General features: G+C 40.4%; 1 protein-coding gene and 1 pseudogene across 1 annotated transcript in view; both read left to right on the top strand.

Annotated features, from left to right (window-relative positions):
• LOC141781524 (interferon-induced very large GTPase 1-like) overlaps nt 1-18,208 on the top strand; it is a 175,159-nt gene that overhangs the window by 105,566 nt on the left and 51,385 nt on the right. The gene's annotated exons all lie outside the window — the stretch shown is intronic.
• LOC141781441 (interferon-induced very large GTPase 1-like) overlaps nt 1-18,208 on the top strand; it is a 50,941-nt pseudogene that overhangs the window by 28,282 nt on the left and 4,451 nt on the right.

The raw sequence follows: 18,208 nt of genomic DNA, 5'->3' as shown, positions 1-18,208 counted from the left end.
TTCATCATCTGAAACCTGGGAACCTGAAGATTAATTTGAGATGCAGTTCAGCACTGTGTGTCAAGTTGTTCTAGTCATAAATCAGAAATAAGCATAAATTAACTGACTAAATTGTGAAAGGTTCTAAGGGCTTAGAACATTGTGATAGAAGTTAGTATATGATGGCCATTCCCATGCTCTGTTATGTCTCATAAGTTGTTGCAGCAATTTTGGGGTTGCAAAAAAGCTGAATGGGATTAGCATAATCATGGCATGTCTGTAAAGGGGAGACTCGTGGGTACCCATAGAATCCATTTTCCTTCAGATATCTTGAGGTCAGAGGTTAAGGGCCCTTTTTGAAAATGGCCATGCCAGTTTTCCCTAGCCAAACTTTTGCTAAATTATTATTATAAAGTTATTATATTATTATATATTACACTATGTCAGTGTCTGTCAATGGCTGTGACCAGTGCTCAAGCATCCCCAAAAAGAAAACATAAAAAACAAAGGAATCCACTGGTGTAACCATGTCATGCTAGCTTGTCGGGACTGAGGCTAAATAATAATATAACATATAATATAGACCAGACATAGGCCCTATTCAGACCTGTTACTAACATGCATCTTCAGTGATCTGATCACAAGTGGACAGCTCTAAGTACAGGTGTGAACACACTCAAGACGCATTGAGATCGGATCCTTCAGACCGCATTCAGAAGTGGTCTGGGCCACATATGACCACATTCTTTTAGCAGTGTGTATGCGAATGCGTCCCTGGCCACATTAAGGACCGCTTACTAATCTGATGTCCAGCTGGGATCCTGCACTGATCACTGCACCCCTCAGGTGAATAAACAGGCTGACACGGGCGCTTGTCAGCATGGAAACGGCCTCTGTGCTCTATAACCTGTCTGTACAAAATATACCTTGTTTATCTGATAGTCTGATAGTCTGTAATATCTACAGACTATCATACTGTCGGAGATGTGTAGGTATTTTTGTTCTGCTGCCTTGCGCGAGCTGATACCCGCCCGCCCGCCTGTTCTCTCTCCTCCCGGCTCTCTAGAGCGCTGTACCCCGCTGTTGTCTGGCAAAAGCAGCGGTGCCGGCAGTGCAGAGGTCCCCGGGGACCGCCGGTACAATAACTTTTTATTTTGATGTTAATACAATGTACTAGAATTCATAAATATGTATATTACTACTGATATTCATGTAATATTACGTCACAGCGGCTGCTTTCTTAGCCATGTGTTTATTATGTGTTTATTTGCATATGGAACGGGAAGTGAGATCGGATCACAAGTGACCACTGAAGACGCATGTGGAGACGCATTCTAATGCCAGGTGTGAACAAATGTACTTAAAGCTGTCCACTTGTGATCCGATCACTGAGGACGCATGTTAATACCAGGTCTGAACAGGGCCATAGTGCTGTTCTTATATTTATCTAAACAGGTAGCCCTGCTGGAGCTGACCGTTTCCTCGGAGGAGCGGATGGAAGAAGCAACTGAGAGGAAAGGCAGCAGGCGGGTGTGGCGTGCACGGTGTGTGCCAATAGAGGTGAGCTGTAGAGGCTTCGCAGCTCGGTCTCTCTGCAAAGCATACAGCCTGCTGGGCATCACAGGTGCACGCCAGAGACAGGCCATCAAAAACACCACAGAGGCAGCTGAAAAGGCCTCTAGCTGTGGATCAAGAGGGGCGATCCGTGGGTACATGCTACTTTGACACAAGTCGGGACCTGATCAATCCCGGCTGGGTCGCCTGGGTGAGGGTGTATGATGTTGAAATACCCAAAACACCCAATGATCCCAGGTTCCATCACTGACCATGTGTCTAAGTGCATCAGCAAATATATATTTAACTAAAGGACAATTAATTTGCTATGCATCTATGAAAGAATAAAAGGGATTGTCAATTTTAACAATTATCACTAATTTTAGGTAGACTTATCCCTCTGCAAAACTATATCAAGAGAAAGACACTTCCTTCAAACTGAATTTGAAAATCTCTCAACAGTTATAGCTGAAGAGATGCTTTTGAAATCTAGACACGCTTGTTATGAGTATGGTGACAAACCCAGTATGCTCTGGTTCACCAAGTCCTCTGTATCTGGAGAAGGATTTGGAACTGTTGGATTTCTTCTCTCTGCCTGAGGGGCTTGGGAAGGGCCTGATTTTTTGGCCTTTTTACGCCCTGTAGCTGGCGCTGTGGGGGGATTAGGTGGAGCCGATGAGTCAAGATTTGGAGAAGGGGACTACTCACCCGGATTTCGGCTGAATACTTGCGTCGCCAGCTCTCGGAGCTGGGAAACAGGCAGACCTGAAGCAGGAACCATGCTGTGATCATGGAGCAGACTCGTAAGGGCTTCTGGATCGTTAGCTGGGGAGCCGCAGCGCATAGCCAGACGAGTGCTCCTTCGCCACCCGCCCGATGGTGTGGAAGCAGGCTCCGGTGGAACATTAGAGCCGAAGTCTGGCTCTTCCAGAAATGGATTGAGGTCGGAATCCGACATCGACTTGAGAACCAACAGCAGGAAGCTAATGTAAGATTAGATTTATTTTTGTAAAGACTTATTTTATACAGTATACATATTTTATTCTGCTCTTTAAATTAGATATGGAACTATATAATTTGGCGCACCTTACGTGCTTGTAAGGTGAGTGATGATTAAGATTGGCGGAGTGATATGAAGTAAGAAGTGATGTGCCACCTTTTAAGTTATCGGTGTTCAATTGTCCTACGGTTGAGTAGAGACATTAAAGTGGATCCTGTTGAACAGACCAAGCTCTCCCCGTGCTCTTGCTTTACCCACAGCCCTACAGTAGTTTAATTAAGTAATAAGTAAGTTTATAGTTAAGGTAGCGAGAAGCCTGCCTTACACTAACACAGGTAATGATGATTTTTCCCATTTGCATCAGTTTGTGCTGATGCTGACACTGAAAACAGCATAGAGGGGAACAGTTTTTAAACTTTTGACAGCAACAATGTGATTGGTTTAGGGAGATATGGCAAGATCTGATTGGTCACTGAAAAGAGAGATGCCCATAATCAGCTGACATAGTAATAGCCCATGAGAGAGAGACCCAGAATGAATGAGAATCAATGAGATTGCACCCCTAGTCTTCCTGACTGAATTTACGCATAAGCTTCATTTCATATTTGGGAAGACTTATCGCTCTGCAAAACTATATCAAGAGAGACTCTTCCTTCAAACTGAAATAATCTCTCTACAGTTAAAGCTGAAGAGATGCTTTTGAAAAATAGACACGCTTGTTATGAGTATGCTGACAAATCCAGTAGTCTCCTGGCTCATCAAGTCCTCTGCATCTCCATTAATCTCAGACATTAATGTCAGTAATGGACTCACTCGTGACCCTCAAGAAATAAATCAGGCATTTTACATTTCACTTTACTCCTCTGAAGAAAGTTTTAACCCTGAAGATCTCCACGAGTTTTAAAAAAAATGTTCCAACACCTAAAGTCAGTGCTATTGATAAAGTGGAAAGGTTAATATAGACAGCACCAGTTTCTTCAGTTTGTACTATTAATACCTACCCTAAGCAGTTCCATATAAGTAGAGGGACAAGACAGGGTTGCCTGCTCTCTCCTCTTTTATTTCCAGTCACTATTGAGCCTTTCTCACTAGCCCTTCAGTACAGTACACAGATGAGAGGCATGGTAAGAGAGGGACAAGAACAACATGAGTCGCTTTATGTGGCTTATTTACTTTTATATATATCTGATCCCTCTACCGCTCTACATCATGTTTTAGACATTCTGAATATATTTGACAAACTCTCTGGCTATAAACTAAATTTGCAGAAAAGCGAATTATTTCCGATCAATGAGGCAGCGCGTAAATATCTCTTTGCCTCACTTCCTCTAAAAATTACTTAACTATTTACTTACTAGGCATTAATGTAACTAATACATGTTCTAATCTCTTTGCAGCTAACTCTCTTACTCTTATGGACCAGGTGAAGTGCAGTCTAAACCGCTGGATGTCATTAGGTCTACCACTGTCAGTTGCAGGTCGTATTAATTCCATACAGATGAATTTCCTTCCTAAATTTACTTATCTATTCCATACTTTCCATACTACTATTCCATTACATACTTATTATATTCCGATTTTCATCCTCAAATCATTTTAAAATAAATTAAAAAGTATTATTTCATCCTTTAACTCGAACCGTAAGCCGCTTTGACTATCAATGAAAACACTCCAATATTCAAAAAAGGCAGGAGGGATGTCAGCTCCAAACCTTTTGGTGTATTGCTGGCTGCTAGCAGAAGCCCAATTCTGCACCGGCTCTACGAGGACCCAGGAGCAAATACACTATCTTAGAAGTATAAAGTTACATAAAATGGAAATACTCAAGTAAAGTACAAGTACTTCAAACTTGCACTTAAGTACACTACTTGAGTAAATGGCGTTGACACCACTGCTGATTTACATGTAATGTGCATGCAGAGTTTCTCAGCTCCATAGAGCTGTGAATAAACATACATTGTTAGAGAGGCTACAAAATGTTGTTGTGTTCAGTGTTGACAGTTGTTTGTGCTTTAACTGTTTCCTCCATGAATCTATTCACCACTTTCCCTGAAGTCACGTGGTTTCAGGTAAATCATGAGTTGAGGCAGTCTTACTTTCTTTTTCATGTTTCTTATCACTGATTTACATCAGTTATCAATGTTCTCTATATATAGAGTGAGGACAAAACAGCCTCATCCACACAAACCAGTCAGAGCTAAAGTGACACGGAACAAAAGGTTTGTTCAGTGTTGACAGTTGTTTGTGCTTTAACTGTTTCCACCATGAATCTATTCACCGCTCTCCCTGAAGTCACGTGGTTTCAGGTAAATCACGAGTTGAGGCAGTCTTACTTTCTTTTTCATGTTTCTTATCACTGATTTACAAGTCATGAGCATACAGAGTTTCTCAGCTCCGTAGAGCTGTGAATAAACATACATTGCTAGAGAGGCTACTACATTTAGTTGTGTTCAGTGTTGACAGTTGTTTGTGCTTTAACTGTTTCCTCCATGAATCTATTCACCGCTCTCCCTGAAGTCACGTGGTTTCAGGTAAATCATGAGTTGAGGCAGTCATACTTTCACTTTCACGTTTCTTATCACTGATTTACATCAGTTATCAGTGTTCTCTATATATAGAGTGAGGACAAAGCAGCCTCATCCACACATACCAGACAGAGCTAAAGTGACACGGAACAAAAGGTGTGTTCAGTGTTGACAGTTGTTTGTGCTTTAACTGTTTCCTCCATGAATCTATTCACCGCTTTCCCTGAAGTCACGTGGTTTCAGGTAAATCATGAGTTGAGGCCGTCTTACTTTTTTTCTCACGTTTCTTATCACTGATTTACAAGTCACGTGCATACAGAGTTTCTCAGCTCCATAGAGCTGTGAATAAACGTACATTGTTAGAGAGGCTACTACATTTTGGTGTGTTCAGTGTTGACACTTGTTTGTGCTTTAACTGTTTTTTCTTATCACTGATTTACAAGTCACGTGCATACAGAGTTTCACAGCTCCATAGAGCTGTGAATAAACGTACATTGCTAGAGAGGCTACTACATTTAGTTGTGTTCGGTGTTGACAGTTGTTTGTGCTTTAACATTTCCACCATGAACCTATACACCGATATCCCTGAAGTCACGTGGTTTCAGGTAAATCATGAGTTGAGGCAGTCTTATTTTCACTGTCACGTTTCTTATCACTGATTTACATCAGTTATCAGTGTTCTCTATATATAGAGTGAGGACAAAACAGCCCCATCCACACAAACCAGTCAGAGCTAAAGTGACACGGAACAAAAGGTGTGTTCAATGTTGACAGTTGTTTGTGCTTTAACTGTTTCCTCCATGAATCTATTCACCGCTCTCCCTGAAGTCACGTGGTTTCAGGTAAATCACGAGTTGAGGCAGTCTTACTTTCTTTTTCATGTTTCTTATCACTGATTTACAAGTCATGAGCATACAGAGTTTCTCAGCTCCATAGAGCTGTGAATAAACGTACATTGTTAGAGAGGCTACTACATTTTGGTGTGTTCAGTGTTGACACTTGTTTGTGCTTTAACTGTTTTTTCTTATCACTGATTTACAAGTCACGTGCATACAGAGTTTCTCAGCTCCATAGAGCTGTGAATAAACGTACATTGCTAGAGAGGCTACTACATTTAGTTGTGTTCAGTGTTGACAGTTGTTTGTGCTTTAACTGTTTCCACCATGAAACTATACACCGATATCCCTGAAGTCACGTGGTTTCGGGTAAATCATGAGTTGAGGCAGTCATACTTTCACTTTCACGTTTCTTATCACTGATTTACATCAGTTATCAGTGTTCTCTATATATAGAGTGAGGACAAAGCAGCCTCATCCACACATACCAGACAGAGCTAAAGTGACACGGAACAAAAGGTGTGTTCAGTGTTGACAGTTGTTTGTGCTTTAACTGTTTCCTCCATGAATCTATTCACCGCTCTCCCTGAAGTCACGTGGTTTCAGGTAAATCATGAGTTGAGGCCGTCTTACTTTTTTTCTCACGTTTCTTATCACTGATTTACAAGTCACGTGCATACAGAGTTTCTCAGCTCCATAGACCTGTGAATAAACGTACATTGTTAGAGAGGCTACTACATTTTGGTGTGTTCAGTGTTGACACTTGTTTGTGCTTTAACTGTTTTTTCTTATCACTGATTTACAAGTCACGTGCATACAGAGTTTCACAGCTCCATAGAGCTGTGAATAAACGTATATTGCTAGAGAGGCTACTACATTTAGTTGTGTTCGGTGTTGACAGTTGTTTGTGCTTTAACATTTCCACCATGAACCTATACACCGATATCCCTGAAGTCACGTGGTTTCGGGTAAATCATGAGTTGAGGCAGTCTTATTTTCACTGTCACGTTTCTTATCACTGATTTTCATCAGTTATCAGTGTTCTCTATATATAGAGTGAGGACAAAACAGCCCCATCCACACAAACCAGTCAGAGCTAAAGTGACACGGAACAAAAGGTGTGTTCAGTGTTGACAGTTGTTTGTGCTTTAACTGTTTCCACCATGAATCTATTCACCGCTCTCCCTGAAGTCACGTGGTTTCAGGTAAATCACGAGTTGAGGCAGTCTTACTTTCTTTTTCATGTTTCTTATCACTGATTTACAAGTCACGTGCATACAGAGTTTCTCAGCTCCGTAGAGCTGTGAATAAACATACATTGCTAGAGAGGCTACTACATTTAGTTGTGTTCAGTGTTGACAGTTGTTTGTGCTTTAACTGTTTCCACCATGAACCTATACACCGATATCCCTGAAGTCACGTGGTTTCAGGTAAATCATGAGTTGAGGCAGTCATACTTTCAATTTCACGTTTCTTATCACTGATTTACAAGTCATGAGCATGTAGAGTTTCTCAGCTCCATAGAGCTGTGAATAAACGTACATTGTTAGAGAGGTTACTACATTTTGTTGTGTTCAGTGTTGACAGTTGTTTGTGCTTTAGCATTTCCACCATGAATCTATACACCACTTTCCCTGAAGTCACGTGGTTTCAGGTAAATCATGAGTTGAGGCAGTCATACTTTCACTTTCACGTTTCTTATCACTGATTTACATCAGTTATCAGTGTTCTCTATATATAGAGTGAGGACAAAGCAGCCTCATCCACACAAACCAGTCAGAGCTAAAGAGACACGGAACAAAAGGTGTGTTCAGTGTTGACAGTTGTTTGTGCTTTAACTGTTTCCTCCATGAATCTATTCACCGCTCTCCCTGAAGTCACGTGGTTTCAGGTAAATCACGAGTTGAGGCAGTCGTACTTTCACTTTCACGTTTCTCATCACTGAGATCTAATCAGTTCTCTATAAATAGAGTGAGGACAAAAAAGAGGATGACATCCGTATCGACAATGAGGTAGAGCACAGACAAGAGACAGACATACCAAAAACATGACAAGGGGTACTCAAGGGCTTACTGGAAACAGGACCCAACAAAAAGAGAAGGCCACAACAACAGTATAAAACACTACTGAAATATCAGGACAGAAAAGACACAATAAAATGAGAAAAGGGATAAACTTCCATAAATAAATATGTGCAAAAACTGCTATGACTTATTTAAGTGAACTATTGCAGCTGGAACAAAACTGTTCCTGTAGCGCTTTGTTCTGCACTTTGGGACCCTAAACCTCCGACCAGATGGGAGAAGCTGGAATTCACCCGACAAAGGATGAGAGTCATCTTGTGAAATGTAGCTGGCTATCCGCTGTAACTGTCTGGCATACAGGGACTCTAGACTCAGCTGTGACTCGCCAATCAGCCGACTGGACCATTTAATAATCTGACTCAGCCTATTTTTGTCCTTCAGAGGCAGAGTACCAAACCATGACACTAGTGCAAAGGATAAAACAGACTCAATAAAAGCACGATAAAATAGCGTCATTATGTTTTTTTCAATGTGAAAGTGGGACAGCTTCCTCAAGCAGAACAGGCGCTGGTGCCCCTTCTTGCATACGGCTTCACAATTTGCCTCAAAGTTCAGTTTAGTGTCAATGATGGTCCCGAGATATTTGTATGACTGCACATGTTCGACAGTTTGACCCTTGATAATTGTGATTTCAGGTTTACAAGCATGTCTTCTGAAATCAATGACCACATCTTTGGTTTTAGAAATGTTTAGTTGCAGATGTGATTCTTCACACCATTTGACGAAGTCATCAACTACAGGGCCATGGCTGCTCTCATTGCCCTGAAGAAGACTGACAATAACAGAGTCATCCGCATACTTTAAAATAGTTCGATTTTTAAAAGTGCTCTGACACATATTAGTGTAAAGAATAAAAAGCAAGGGTGAGAGCACACACCCTTGTGGGGATCCAGTTGAAGAGCACACTTTGTTTGATAAAAACCCATTGACTCTGACTCTCTGTGTTCTGTTGGTTAAAAAGTCTAAAATCCAGCCCACAAGGTTGTTACTTAAGTTAAAATGTTCTAACAGCCTGTGGGTTAAAATGTGTGGTTGAATTGTGTTAAAAGCAGAGGAGAAGTCAATGAATAAAAGCCGGGCATGACACCCATTTCCCTCCAGGTGTTTAAAAAGCAGGTTAAGCAGAGTGAGTGTGGCATCCTCCACTCCTCTGTTAGGCCGATATGCAAACTGCAGCGGATTTTAGATGTAAAATGAGAACGTTTGTGACGACGCCGCCATTGTGAAATCTGGTGGAGGAACGCCAAGTTTCGGTCACATGACCGGAGCACAGCCAATAGGATCACTCTCTATGAAATGACCTGTGATTGGTCAAAGTCTCCCGTCACAGGGTCGATTTTCTAAAGCCTGAAACCAGAGCCATGAGGAGGAGCAGAAGTCTAGTTTTCTCTCAGCGCACTTGAATTACTATGCTGAAAGGTTATTATTGAATTTTTGCCCAATGATGCCAAAAATATACTGCCTACTGCCACTTTAAGTGTTTGCTGCTCTGACTTGTGTGGAACACGTTTTTTTAAGAGTGCTTACACACACACACACACAGACACCTAATACCCTAAAACAAACCTCATCTGTTTGTTGCACCTGTTACTGTTGTGAAAGCGTGTTAGACATTTAAGGTGATGCATAGAACTCTGCCTGAAACCCACTTTCAAATTTGTGAAAACTTTATTCTATCTGTGGAAAATGAAAAAAAGGAGATTTCACGGCTTTTTTTTTTACATCTAGACCACATTGGACCAGGTCTAGATTAAAAACCACTACACTTAGACTTGTCAAATCTGGACGAGATTATCCCAGAGAGGCTAAATATTCTTTAATACACAGTTTCAGATTTGTGAAACACTCACACAATATGACCTGAGACAGGTATAAATGTTTGAATACTTCTACAGTAAAAGTGTATATATATTGTGATGTCTTGAGAGGTCAGGAGCTTTTCTCTTTGAGCTTTAAAGGTGTGGGTGCAGGAAATGAAGACAGACAGGCTTTGCTTTCCAACTTAGATTCTGTGTATTCAGACTTCTCATAACAGGTCAACTTAATTCTTACGGTCAGCCGGTAAACGAAACAAAAACGTATTCTAACAAAACTCTCATTTAAGGTCTTCTCTGCAACACAACCAAAAGACCGGCTTCTCTCTCTGTGCACCTCAAACTTTTCCCTCTACTTCACCTACTCTGTTTCCCTCCCCCACAGCTCCCTCACTGGGGCAATCAGCTCACTCAATTCAGCTGGGCAGCAACCTTTGTCCTGACTGCCCTGCTGACTATGGGTTCTGTAGTCTTTGAGTGGACGCCATTATGGGTTGTAGTCCTTGCTGCAGCAACCTTAGCTGCATCTCATTTCAGCATTTTTCGCCTCCTCGACTCCTCGCTCCTCGATCCTCCGGCTGTGACCCGGAAATCGATCTCAGTCCTCCATCTTGAAGGACGTCCCAATTCATAAAATGCGCATCGAGGAGCGAGGATCGAGGAGCGAGGAGGCTTGCTGGAGGAGCTATGAGCGAGGATACACCAGTGCATCCTCCAGTGTTTCCTGCACGGAAGTTTATCACCGACCGACACGCCCCCTTATTGGATATCAGTTATTGATTGGACGCTGCGCCCGATCAGACTGATCAGATACATCAACATCACTAGAGTTTCATACCAGAGTGAAGACAGATCACAGATTAACAGTTTTATATTTGAGTTGTCTTCTGATTCACCGTCTAGTTATAATCTGTGTTAACTGTAGGTGTGAACAGCAGACGGACCATGTTGATGGTAAAGTGTTCCAGCAGCAGAAGGACCTGCAGTAGCTCTGCTTCACACACCGTCACTGAAGGAGTCTGACACTGAGAGGGGTTTATAAAAGCTGACAACGAACAGATTTAAAATAACTTTCTTCATTTATTAGAAAGAGTTTTCTTTTGATGATCTGTTATTTCACTCGTTCACTTTTATTAAGCATCCAGTTAAAGTCAGAGAGAGAAGGAGAGTCTGTCTTTTATACCTTTTACATAATTTATCCTCATTTCCATTCAGTCACATGTGAAGCTGATAATTCCTGAGCGTCGGGTTTGATATGAGTTATATCATTTCACTTTCCCCTCAAACATTCAGACTAATACATAACTTCTACTGTCAGAATATAAATTAATACAGACGATAATAATGAATAACTAATATAAAGATATTGTTACAGTAGAGATGGTTCCTGGTCCTCTAAGCAGGACTCAGTCCACAGTAGAAATACAGACTGCAGCTGTTATTCATGTGCAGGTGTTTGTTAAACAGGTAACAGGCTACAGAGAGGAAACACTGCTGCTCTGATAACTCTGTTTCTTTATTACTATTAGATCAGTTCAGACACAAACAGCTGTTGAAGCCAACTGACAGCTGATCCAGCTGTTATCAGCTGCTGCTGTCATCAGAAACGGACGTCGCTTCACGTGACGCTTCAGAGGAAACGACGTCTCATGTCTCTAAAAACATATTTACTCGTTTCCTCTCTCCTCGAGTCTTTTCCTCGCCTCCTCCGCTCGCATCTCCCGTGGGCGGGACTAAGACGCGAGTCGAGGAGTCGAGGAGCCGAGGAGTCGAGGAGTCAAGCCGTATAAAAGCACTAATGGGAAAGACCCCAGGAGGGAAAATGGGTACGTCCCAAAGCTCTTAATTTTCGTTTCCTCGCTCCTCGATCCTCGCTTGAACCGGAAGTTGTTCTGGTGCGCCATTTTGAAGACCGTCCCAAAGCCCTTATTTGTGAATCGAGGAGCGAGGATCGAGGATCGAGGAGGCTTGCCGGAGGAGCTATGAGCGAGGATACACCAGTATATCCTCCACGTAAGTCTTTTACCGACCGACACGCCCCCTTATTGGATATCAGTTACTGATTGGACGCTGCTGCTGACCGGACTGATCTGATAACTTTACCTCTCAACATCACTGGAGTTTCATACCGGAGTGAAAACAGATCACAGATTAAACGTTTTATAGTTTAGTTGTCTTCTGATTCACCATCTAGTTATAATCTGTGTTAATTGAAGCTATGAACAACAGCAGAAGGACCTCCAGTATCTCTCCTTCACACACCGTCAGTGAAGCAGCCTGACAGTCAGAGAGGTTTATAAAACCTGATGAACTGATTCAAAATAACTTTCTGCATTTTTTAGAAAGATTTGTCTTTTCATGATCTGTTATTTCCCCCGTTAACTTTTATTAATGAAACTATTTAAGTCAGGGAGAAAAGGAGAGTCTGTCTGTCAGCAACAAACACCTTTTACATCATTTATCCTCATTTCCATTCAGTCACATGAGCCTGATGATTCCTGAACGTCGGTTTGATATGAGTTACATCATTTACATTTTCCCTTTAGCCTATTAAATAATGTACAGTGTTCAAAAAACACCATAGTCATATTCTGGGTTATTAAATAATTAACTCACAATCAGAATATCAATAACTACAGACGCTAATAATGAATAAATAGTATAAAGACCACTTGTCTTTATTAGTATTAGTGCAGTTCAGACACAAACAGCTGTTAAAGCTGACTGACAGCTGATCCAGATGTGATCAGCTGCTGCTGTCATCAGAAACGGACGTCGCTTCACGTGACGCTTCAGAGGAAACGACTGTCTCATGTCGCTTAAATCGTATTTCCTCGTTTCCTCTCTCCTCGCATGGTTTCCTTGCGTCTCTCCATGCTTCCCTGGTGGGAGGGACTAAGACGCAAGGAAAAGACGCAAGTGAGGGAAACAGGGATGCAATTAAGAGCTTTGGGATGCAGCCTATATCTCCCCTCTGTGACACACCTTCTCATGACATCACTATATATATATATATATATATATATATATATATATATGTAGATCTACTGCACAGGAGAATACATATTTGAAAGTAATACATAATGCCACATATGCCTGAGAGCCTGACTGCATTATATTCCATTATATTTTGAATTGTGACCTGGCGCCTGAATTTTGTGTTTTTACCGAAGTAAAGATATTTCCACAATTTATGGTGGAATGGGGTGTTGCAATGTTACTTGGTAAAGATACTACTAAAATTGAAATTATATTTATGACTAAATATAAAGAAATTAATGCAGGAAAAATTGCAATATCTGCAACATTCCACCAGCAGCAAAATCATCAGGATGTTCCACAAAATGTTTTATGTGCAAGATTTAGTGCTTTTATTTATCTTCTCAAATAATTAGCTCAATCAGCTTGAATGGTAATGTGCCTTTGCAGTAATAGTGTATGTTGTATTTGTCTCAATGGTTTCGTCATAGGCCTACAGCACGACTCTGTAAAGATGAAGAGCAGAAAACATTGATAAAGACAGCAATGGGAGGAGTACTGTCTGTAACCAAGTCTGTACCATCTGCAGCCAATGAGACAGGTAATATTTGAAACAAGAATTGATGTACAGTAACATTGAATTTATAGATTATGTTTCAGTTGAGTTTCAAACACTGAGGAAGTATTAAATCAGATCAAACTAATCATGTGAATGTGAGAATTAATTATATACTTTTATTTTGTCATTGAGTTTGTGTGAACTCCGTATAACTTTGACAATGCTGCTTCATTGATTACTGCAGTGTAACATACTAATGTCGTTCTCTGTTTATTTTATTTCAGTGATACCTGAACTCACACTTGTGTTAATTGGTGACGCAAATTCTATTGAGATTGGATCAAAAAACATCTTAATTGACCATGACGGGCAAACAAATGTGGAACAGTTTTCAACCAAACTGTATGATTTGTGTGGTCGGCACATCTCTGTCATTAACATGCTTGGTCTACAAAATATTGACAAATTCCCACTGAATCAGGAAATCCATGCCTTTCTCTTACTGGTACCGCATGGTCTACATAGCAGCCATTACAGTTCAGGAGTGCAGTGGTTAGAAAAAGCTTTTGGGAAAGGATCACTTGCTTATGTAATGACAGTTGTGACTCATGAGTCAGATGAAAAATGTGAAGGTGCATTGACAGACCTGAACGCCAACAGCAGTTTTGTTGAAAAAAGATATAACTCATGTACAAAAAGTATGATGGATGAAAGAGAGATAATAGCTCTGCTTGAAAAAATAGACGTCATGGTCTCTGAAAATGGTCACCACGGCTACAGTGGAGTGATGTGTGCTGAAAATAGAGGGAAGAAAGAACACCTGGACCATAGATCCCCCAAAGAAGAGAGGATCGATACCTCAGTGTTTCAGCAAAATCAAACAAGTGAGGTTTTAATCTTTAATGTGTATTCACAGATTACAGCGATGGGGGGCGGAAAGTGACAAAATCAAAATTGAATAAATGACCGGATATTTAGATACATGTTTTTTTTTAAATGCCATTAAATGTACCAAAAGTAATATTACAAATAAATGTAGGCATTAATTAATTGATAAAATGCGATATAAATTGATATTTATGTTTTAATTTCCTTCTTTATTTATTTACATTTGTATTAATCCCCCTATCTACTCTTCTATTTAAATTTTCCCTTTTATTTATTTATTTTTAACTTTTAAATTGATTTATTTTTTATTTTAACTTTATTTTTTCAATGTATGTACTAATAATTAAATTGTATTTAGTTATTTATTTGTGGATTATTTTCCCTTTGCATTTCCCCCCATTTATTTCCCCTGACTTATTTATTTATGTATTCTTTTCTTTCTATATTTCTTCATGCATTTCTTCTATATTATGCAAATTAGGGGGCTGTCATTCAACGTGGGTCATGGCGTCAACTTTTCACCTATTGGTTGATCGAGATCAAAGAGCATAAATTGACTATAGAGTACTACAGGGATGACGTATTTTTGTCGGCCAACCAGGAAGTTAGCATTACCCTGGTTCCCTCGACAAAAAGCCAATGGGATATTTCCATTGGCTTTTGGATTATTGCAGAAAATAAGCTCTGTGGCAAACACACATTTAAAATACTTACACGTTTTGTTCTGTAAGATAATCTTCACAAATAAACACCGCTTGCAATCGGCAGAAGCAAAAAGGTAACGTTAGGCTATAAACGAACTACAGCATGGTTGCATGAGCGCGAGTTTACAAAACGAGGCTGTAATGGCGGACGAGTTTGCGTCAAGATGTTTAGTAGTCTCATTTAGCCACTGTTGTTAGAAACCGCCTTTTCTAAGATACATAAAGGCTTCAAAATCCACGACCGGGGTATTTGTTGATGTATTTAATGTTGTAGAACAAAATGTAAAAAAAAAAAAAAAACTTATTTCAGGCATCTAATGAAAAACCCGTTTAAAAAAACATTGACTTCCAGATGAGGGAACCAGAAGTGCTAAAATGCGAACTCATTTCCGGGTTTTAGGACTCATTCCTGTAGCACTTTATATGCTAGCTAGCTAACTAACTAACGCTGTCTGCTCCAACTCCAGTCTTCATTCCTGGCTTCGTCTGCTCCGACCGCTACAGGTCATGGATGTATTAAGAGAACTGGATACAGCGTTGGAGGCGGGGCCTCGTTCATTCCAATGAAAGTTGCTCAGTGGCGCATGAAGCCAAACTGGCTCGACGTCCTTCTGGAAAAGTACCCGGACCTTCCGGCAATCTTCCGCATCCATTGGGCCCATCGGACATGCGCAGTATAGCGTCCGCTCGGTCTGCTCGGTCCGCTCGGTCCTCTCTGTCTGCTCTGTCACATGACTCGGTCACGGGGTCCCAACGTCACGCCATCATCACGGCTTGCGCTGTCGTCACGGCTTGCGCTATCGTCACGGCCTTCGCTGTCGTCACATGAACGGAGGAAGGGAAATAACTGGATTCAGCTATTAGTGCGTTTTACAACTTTTAGGACCTAATGATCTAAATAAGGGCTATTCAAGTGTTTGTACTGGGGAGTTGATTTACCTCAAAAATAATTATCTGCTGAGTTACTGACGTCTCTTTCCCAATGTAAGTCTATGGGAAAAAGTATTTTTGGGCTCGATGACGTGACGGACACAGAAGTTGTAGTACCGCTGTTTGGCCACTACGAAAATTGGGATCAACGACAGGCGCTCTTCCTGGGGGCTTGCTACAGGTGTGCAGATCAAATGATAGATAGCATATAATTGATCTATGCACTCTGACCCCATGACACAGGTTGAATGACAGCCTCCTCATTTGCATAATGAAGCAGAAATGCATAAGAAATGTATAAAGAAAAGAATACAGAAATATCTAAGTTTGGAGGAATAAATATGAGGGAAAATGCAAAGGGAAAATCATGCAGAACTAATTAAATAAGTAAATACACAAATACATTAATGAATATACAATTTAATAATGAATAAATACATTAAAAATAAAAGAATAAATGCAAAAATAAATAAATAGATTTAAAAGTTGATAAAAATAAATAAATAATCTGGAAAATTTAATACAAGAGTAGATTAATACGTTTACAATTAATACAAAGTTAAATTAAAAAATAAATATCAGTTTATGTCACATTTGGTACATTTAATGGCATATTTATTTATTTATCGAGTCATTTATTTACTTTTGATTTTGGCAGGTTCTGTCCTCCATTTTCACCTATACTGATTCATAAAGATAATGTGGACAGAACTTAAATTAGAAATACATCAAAGCTTTGACTTTGAATCTTTTAAAGCAGGCAGATATTTGAGCGTGAGTGTATAGTAGTAATAATTGTTCTGAAACATAAAATGCAATAGGTTTAAGTTAAAGGTACTGTTTGTAACTTCTTACACTTACACTTTTATAAATCAGTGTGGGTCGGTGTCCCATGTGCGCTCGAGTGTGGCTACGCTGTTCCAACACAAACTACACGGAAGCACCAAAACTGCAAAGTTATATCTAGTAAAGCACGTTTTGCAAAACAGTGTCAACTAATACTGCTCGCGGCCAGAAGACACGGGGGAGACCGTAACCCTGGTCTCCAGGGCCGGAGCCTCTGCTCCTCTGCCTACTTGCCTTCACTCACACACCGCACTCGTTCTCGCTTTCTCGCTCCACCTCTCACGTGCATGCGCGCACACTACACATTGCAGAAGAGTTAGTTTAGCTCTGAGAATATCTAGTGAATGTACAGTGGACGTTTGTGCAGAAATAACTGCTGCAGCTCCTCCAGACCAAAAGAGGTTTCCCGTGTCGTTTCCAGCTGCTGAGTGAATAGACTGTGCACCGGAGCGAGTAACGTTATCGTCTCCGACCAAAACTCCAGTGTCTCCCCTGTTCCTTCTGAATACGGTCGAGAGGCTGAAGCAGGAAACACAGTATCAGCATTGATTCATGGAGAGACCTTCGTCTGGTCAGCTAACATTACTGCCAAGCAGGTGAAATATAGTGATATTGTGGTTTTAGCTGACGTGTGTCGCCTCACTGTGTTGATCAATGCTTGTTCATGTCTATGTAGAGCGAGCACAAACGCGAACGTGAGCACGAGCACAAGCGCGAGCGCGAGTAACAGGACGCTGACTTCGTTGACTTAACGGCCACAGGTGTCGCTGTTAACAAGCAATTTCTGATTCTTACATAGAGTCCCTTTGATAGGTTTGAATGCACAAATCTTGATTCCCCAGTTGAATAAATGAAAATCAATCATTCATTTCTGGGGAAACAACAATTATTTTTAATACCTATTTAGTGATCGATCTTGCTGAACAGGGTGGTTCCAAGTTTTGCTTACAGGATGTGAAAGATTGAATGAGACACAATCTATTATGAAAACCAAGTAATCTTTTTTTTAACTTTACCTAAATGGTTTGGGGTGTCTTTATATTACCAATCGTGTCAGATAAATGTATTAGGTTATGAGGACCCTATACAATTTATAGGCATCATCCTGCAACTGTGAAGTCTCTAATATCACAGTACAACCAAAATCACATCACATAAGTTACACAACTGGCCGAAAATGTCTTTTATAAAGTCATACAACCCAACATGCAAAAAGACAAAAAAAAACTAAACAAACAAAATTCCTAGATTATTTTAATATTTTCTTTTGTGGTAAAACTTGAAGAGGGTGATATTATGTCAATTCAACCCTGATAAAATCATCTGCAGAAATAAATGGAATTTAACACTGAAAAACTGCAAATATAATGAAAGTAAGATGGTTAACTAAAAGTGTTATTTCTAAACCTGGATCTTGTGCAATCTGCTTTTTTCTTTCATTATGCTGCAGTAGAAGAGATGGAGGTGGATGCAGCTGAAATCAAGGTATGCTCAATAGGGATCATAGTTA

This window comes from Sebastes fasciatus, chromosome 13 (assembly GCF_043250625.1).
Source record: "Sebastes fasciatus isolate fSebFas1 chromosome 13, fSebFas1.pri, whole genome shotgun sequence".
Classification (NCBI taxonomy): domain Eukaryota; kingdom Metazoa; phylum Chordata; class Actinopteri; order Perciformes; family Sebastidae; genus Sebastes; species Sebastes fasciatus.
This window is presented reverse-complemented; position numbering and strand designations above follow the sequence as displayed.